Source organism: Myxine glutinosa, chromosome 1 (genome assembly GCF_964187855.1).
Source record: "Myxine glutinosa chromosome 1, kmMyxGlut1.1, whole genome shotgun sequence".
Classification (NCBI taxonomy): Eukaryota; Metazoa; Chordata; class Myxini; order Myxiniformes; family Myxinidae; genus Myxine; species Myxine glutinosa.
Window position 1 is genome coordinate 372,377,101 of NC_136261.1, and position 7,020 is coordinate 372,384,120.

General features: G+C 44.5%; 1 protein-coding gene across 1 annotated transcript in view; it reads right to left on the reverse strand.

Annotated features, from left to right (window-relative positions):
• LOC137415224 (E3 ubiquitin-protein ligase TRIM7-like) overlaps positions 1 to 6,752 on the reverse strand; it is a 34,453-nt gene extending 27,701 nt beyond the window's left edge. The window contains exon 1 of the mRNA XM_078770173.1: positions 6,624 to 6,752. The gene's annotated coding sequence lies outside the window, so the exon portion shown is untranslated. The remainder of the gene's footprint in view (positions 1 to 6,623) is intronic.
• Positions 6,753 to 7,020: the final 268 nt, after the last annotated feature.

A 7,020-nucleotide genomic window follows, 5' to 3' on the forward strand; every position in this document is an offset into this window, starting at 1 on the left:
AACGAAACGTAAAAGCGACATGTTCAATGTCGTTGTTAAACGGGCTGTCAACAACATGGAAACACCACTAGTAGAGGACCTGGCTTGGACATGGATGCACATAATTTAGGAGAGGATAACTCAACTGTTATAGGCCAATATGACCCCAAGGAACAACTTGGGATGTGTGCCAAAATCTCTATCCGGGACGAAAAGCCCGAAAATGACCACGCCCTTTTTCTTCAGAAGTGCTACTTCCGACATTGTTTTTTTTTTTTTTTTTTTTTTGTATACTGAATCGAGACTCGTGAAAGAGCTAACATTTACTTCACAAACAAATCAACCAGACAAACAAAATATATAAAAAGAGGGAGCGGAAGACAAGATGGGGAGAGAAGGGGAAGCACACAAACACAACATCCGAGAGCAGGGAGATGTGTGGAAGGGAGAGGGCCCGGGGGGAGGAGGCATGGGAAGGGGGGGGGGGGGGAGGGAGAAGTATAAAGCACAAGGACACCAAGGACTTCCAGGACAGAAGTTGGTATTTCAAAAAGTGGAATTGGGGTGAAATTAGCGGCGGTAGAAAAGATCAAGGTTTTGGATGGGGGAAGATAAGAGATGGTGGTGAACAGTTGTTTTAAAGACTTGGAGGGAGGAGTGGGATTGAAGGGAGTGGGGGTGTTTGTTCCAGAGGTGGGAGAAAAGAGGAATGATGGAGTGAAGGTGAGCAGAGTCTTGATTTTGGCAGTTTAACCAAAAGAGGGTTGCAGGCAGATCTTGTGCGACCTGTAGGAATATTTGCGGGACAGAGCCCAGAGAGAGCTGGGGGGGGGGGGCAAGGCCAGAGAGGATTCGGTAGAAGACGGAAAGACCACCAACCTGCCTGCGGTGAGTGAGGGAGAGGCCCACGGAGTTAGCTTCATCGCGGGAGATTCCAATGATTCTGAATGCTTTGGTTTCAACAGTAGCTGTATCTTTGAAACCGTTGGAGCTACAGATTTTCTGATGTGCTCAAAATGTTCAGAATGGCCATGTTTAGGGGGATCATAGAAGAGTGTAAAATTTATAATTTGATATTTTACGAGAAAATGGAAAAAAACCGTTTGGTCAACTTATTACCATACAACTACCTACATACTGGAATTGCCATATATTTATTAACTTTAACTTTCCGGACTTAAACCTCTCCTTCTTTTATTATCACACATTATGCTTTGGTCATTGGAAGGCCCTTCAGAAAACGGCATGATAAAGGTAGCTTAAAGTGATGTGCACACGGAAAGCATTGATTTACTGGGAAATTTAATGTTGCGGACGGAGTTGTTTGGGCAAACTCCACCCACTTTTTTTTTCCCGCCACTCCGCCTTTTTAAGGGTGTTTTCAGTGCGCAAAATTGAGCGTTGTTGGTCGCGTTGCACGAAGCTGGTTCTCTGGGCAATGCTTTAGTAGTGGGTCTTTGAATGTTTATTTGTCTTTCGTTTTTCAAGCAAGTACGCCATTACTGGCGTAAGTATTACGTCGTAACAGTATCCCAAGATAGGTTTATATTGTTGCGGATCTCCTGGTCGGCCTTTCCCCTTACCAAGGGGGGATTAGTCCCCTTGTCTTTTACTAGCCGACAGGATCCCGGGCTATGACGTTCCTTCCGGACGGCGTTGAATAGGGTGGTAGGCCGAATTCCTATTACCCAAGTACCACGCCGCCCAGGAAGCAAAGAAATAAGCCCCGCTCGAATCACGGTTGTAGGTGGAAATGCCGAGCGATAGCGAACCGTGATCCGAGCCGTTAACAAGAACTAATACCCAATCCGAGCGGTTTTGATCGTGCCATGCTTACCCAATGGAGGAAATCAATGATACGGTCGAATTAGGAAGAAACAAGGAATAACAATTGGTTTATTTACAATTTGAACAGGAAGGAGAAGAAGAACACACACTGCAGCTTAATACAGTCTTAACTTATCCCAGGGCACGGGCCCGTTTCACACTCAGACACTCACACGGGGATGGCAGATGGTCAGGTTGATGGTCAGGAATGGCGTCCAGGCAGTTCGCTCCGGTCCCCGACTCGTACCGCGGCGAAGATGGTCAGGGCGGCAGAAGTTGCACTCCCAATGAAGCACTCAGATGTAGCCAGAGAATTCAGGGCTGGCAACTTCACTGTACAGAAAACGAAGAAGGTGTTTCTCTTCGATCCCAATCGAATCGAAATCTTGCAAAAATCAAATCTCTGAATCTGAGATGGCCCAATATCCAGATCTTTTCATAATATGATCGTCCACTCGTGTGCCAAATTTGGTGCTTTCCTCACAAAATGCACAATTGTTATGCTCAGTTGCCCCACTATGAGGCAAATGGTTGGCTTGTTGACGTCCTCCACTCACGAGGCTCCATCGCTGAGAGAAGTTGGTGAGCAGAATCAGCTTCAGGAAAACAAGTGACATGTTCATACAGCCATAGCTGACGCTCACGGACGACACAGGCGACAAATTTCATGTGTTCTCTCTCATGAAATGTTGGTTTGAAATAAAAGCCGACCAGCAATAGCCAATGATTCTCCGAAGAGACCAATGATTCTCCGAAGGCGTTAAGTCTTTGTCTCAGATTCCTGGTCAGAGTGCAAATCTCACATCCGTCGAGCAAAACTGGAAGCAGGAACGACTTAAAGACTCGGACTTTGTCCTCACTGCATAAGTACTGACAGCGGCACAACCTATGATCCAGTGAATGCATGACTCCCCAGGCTCAACCCAGACATCTATCAACCTCTGGGTCACAACACATGGAGACATGAATATCACTGCCAAGGTAAGCAAATCTCTTTGACCTCAACATAATCACCACAAACAGATAGATAAGAGAGCAACGACAAGGTGTCGTCGAAATCCTGGATCCTAGTTTTGACCCAGGAGACCTGTAATCACAGCAGCTCAGACTCATTCAGCACCTGGAGGTAAGGTCAGGCCAGATCGGTGACTTGCTGCACGTACCATGTAAACCATGAACGAAGGGAACGATGAAAAGATTAATGTGGGACAAATGAGAGAGATTTAGACATTACAAAATGGAAGAGTGACCTTTGACCCAGTGCAGACATATCCAAACATGTTCGGCTTCATTCAGAAACACCACAACGCTTTATGCTGAATATTTAAAAATGAAATAACTACGCTACATGACTCCATTTAACGCCAATCACATTATAGCCCCTCCTTTCTCCGAGGTCCATTCAAGATCTGTGGACAACGTTGGGGTCGGCTCGCAATGACGTAAAGTCACGTGAAAAAGTAAGTACACCCCATGTAAAGTTTTGACTTTTTCAACATATTTCAACCAACAGCTATTTGATCTTCATTTCAACAATATTGATAGATAAAGGTGATATTTATAATATAACAAATATCATGAAACATTTACATTTTGTAGTCCATTGTATAATATAAATAAACAAATGCAAATTTCGCATGTGGAAAAAGTAAGTACACCCCGACATTTATCACTACTTCAAATACGTAAAATTAGAATCAGGTGCAAATGATTAGAACATCATTAGAGAGGATCTTGGAGGAACCTGTCTTATTTAAACCTCAGACATTTAGTTTGGTTTGCTCTTTGTTGTTGAAGTGTGTGGCGTCACCATGCCAAGATCAAAAGAGCTCTCTGAGGCCTTCAGAAAGGTTATAGATGCCTACGAGTCTGGGAAGGGACTTAAAAAGATCTCCAAACAATTTGAAATCAATCATTCGACTATCCGGAAGATCATCTACAAGTGGAGAAGATTCCAAACAACTGCCAACTTGTTCAAGCCAGGCCGCCCCAGCAAGTTCAGCCCGAGAGCAGACCGCAAGATGCTGAAAGAAGTCTCCAAGAACCCCAGAATGTCATCGTGGGACCTACAGATAGCACTTGCCACTGTTGATGTCAAAGTGTACGAGTCCACCATTAGAAAGAGGCTGCACAAATTTGATCTACATGGGAGGTGTGCCAGGAGGAAACCTTTGCTGTCCAGAAAGAACATCAGGGCAAGACGAAAGTTTGCCAATGAACACCGAGGGAAAGGCCAGCACTTCTGGAACAATGTGCTCTGGACAGATGAGTCAAAGGTAGAGCTATTTGGCCACAGTACAAGAAGACATGTTTGGCGAAAACCAAAGACAGCATTTGACCACAAGAACCCGATACGAATTGTAAGGCATGGTGGTGGAAATACTGTGGTTTGGGGCAGCTTCGCTGCATCAGGGCCGGGGTAGCTTTGCTGCATCAGGGCCTGGGCAGCTCACCATCATAGAATCCACTATGAATTCTTCATTGTACCAGAGGGTGCTTGAGAATAATGTGAGGCCATCTGTCGAAAAGTTGCAGCTCAACCGAAGGTGGACCTTGCAACATGACAATGACCCTAAACATGCCAGTAAAATGTAAATCCACCAAGGAATGCCTGAAAAGAAATGGAGGGTTCTGGAATGGCCAAGCCAAAGCCGGATCTAAATCCCATCGAGATGTTGTGGGGGGATTTGAAACGAGCTGTGCATGCAAGAAACCCCTCAAACATCGCACAGCTGAAAGAATTCTGCATGGAGGAGTGGGCAAAAATTTCTCCCAGTCGATGTCAGAGACTGGTAGACAGTTATAAGAAACGCCTACTTGAGGTTGTTTCTGCCAAAGGGGCCAATACCACCTATTAGAGCCAAGGGTGTACTTACTTTTTCCACATGCGAAATTTGCATTTATGTTTATTTAAATTATACAATGGACTACAAAATGTAAACGTTTCATGATATTTGTTATATTATATCACCTTTATCTATCAATATTGTTGAAATTAAGATCAAATAGCTGTGTGTTAAAATATGTTGAAAAAGTCAAAACTTTACATGGGGTGTACTTACTTTTTCACGTGACTACACTTTCCCATCCATTCGGATTCCACACGTGTACATGGTTCATCCCTCTGCTACGTGTTGGAAAACCTTTTTACTCATTCGCCCACCATGCACATACTTAACAGTTACGAAATACAGATGTAATTTCGGTCGAATTAAGAAATGACATTTTAATTGTTTCAACATCAAAAAAACATCTCCCATGCCTCACCATAAAACCCCCACCACAACCACCACAACCACAACAACCACAACATGCACCCATGGCACCCTGAACTCCATGCCGCGCCCCCCAAAACAAACCGACATCCACATCACCACATGAACTCATCTCACCACCAACATATTCACCCCACAAACCCCAACAAACCCCATCAACAATATGAAACACATTCCACAACTAGAACAGCACTTGGTAGGGCGCAAACCTCCACTATGTTGAACAGTTAACAGTTTACACTTTGTATCCACTGATGGGACGGATCTGGATTCGGACCTGAAACAAAATCTAATCCGATTGTTCTCGTCATTTACCCAACTCGTCCACCTTGTTTCGTCTTCATCCGTTCATGACTTTTTGAGATATCAGGCTCACAGACAAACACAGAAATGAGCCCAAAACCTCCATCCCCTTATGGTGGTGAAAGCAATAACACCCAAAACTAACATCCCCAATCACATCGGTTCGTGTTCGCCCTTGGCCGGTGCTGCACCAGAACAACACTTTCTGGTAATATGTGTAACCCGACCAGGGAGCACGTGACCAACACAACTACCAACTGTACAATGGTTACACTGCACAACACGTGTGACCAACACAACTACCAACTGTACGTTTGTTACTCGCCCTCACCCCATCAGCTGATCCGCTTTGTAATAGTTCAACAAGTGAAGGTTGAGATTGTAATGGAGTTCTGAATAAGTATACAGTATTGTGAGACGGTGGAAAGTTCGAGATTCCACGGGAATCATCTTTTGTGGAATACAATTTCATTCCTTTCTCTCCATGTTCACATTGTAATGTTATCATGAATGAATAACTAGATCCTCATACCACGTGTTATCTTAATCTTAACATTACACAGTTCTTTTTGGTTCTTCTTCTTCATAAACTACAAAAGACAATCATGAAACTGGGCGTGGTTGCCCAGGGAGCACGTGACCGCGTGCTGAAACCGACGTCATCCTGCAGAACCACACGAATCTTCCCGATTGCACTCTCTCCACGCTACACACTCCTTCATTACCAGAGTGAAACAAACGATTATCATACAACATTTTCATTAATAATTAATTCCTTAACCCGGGTAGAGTACGGACACGTTTCCTCTCCTGCTGAACTTTGAGAAACGTGTAAACCCGCGAAGTGAACTCAAAGGGAGGAGCTTCCATCTGACGAACGCGATGACGCAGTCTCGTACGAGAGCGCGATCCACGGCGCATTCAAATCTCACCACGTCACGTGGTTATTTTAATAACATCAGCAAGGTTTTTAACATGTTTTTCACCTTAAGTTTATTTTCTTGTGAAAGAAAAACCGAATATATATATTTTGCACCCCCATCCACTTTGAAGAAAGCTCACCAAGGTCTCACCCATTCCTCACTCCCCACAGGGAAGATGTCTAGCCAGGTGTACAAGACGACAGGTTCGCCATTAAATATTTATCAAACCTGCTTTGATCGACTTGCGAAAAGGCCCGAAGCACTATCACCACATCCCACACCAACCAAATTTAACAGGAGAGTAAAGCAAACTTACCTGATGTGACAAACCTATCACGCAATCATGTCACGTGTTGTTTCTCGCCGAATAAACCACACGAACACAGGAACCCAGAGTTAACTATGCCTCGTGTATTGCAGCCAACATGGCGGCGTCCCCACATCCGGAAGGCAGGTCACATGATCTTCAAACCACGCGTTTATCACGTGATCAAGCAAAGCAGCAGCAGCAGCAGCAGCATAATCTTAATCATAATCATATTGTCTGATTAATTTTTGACGCCAATACATTCTGTCGATACTTATCCAATCTCAACCAAACTTGACAGGATGTCGAAGGTTTACACAATGAAGGTTGTAGTGCAATCATTTGCCCTCGTCCCCAAGGGGGTTGTCTCCCCCCGAGCGAGTTTGCCCGCCATTGCCGTCAATGG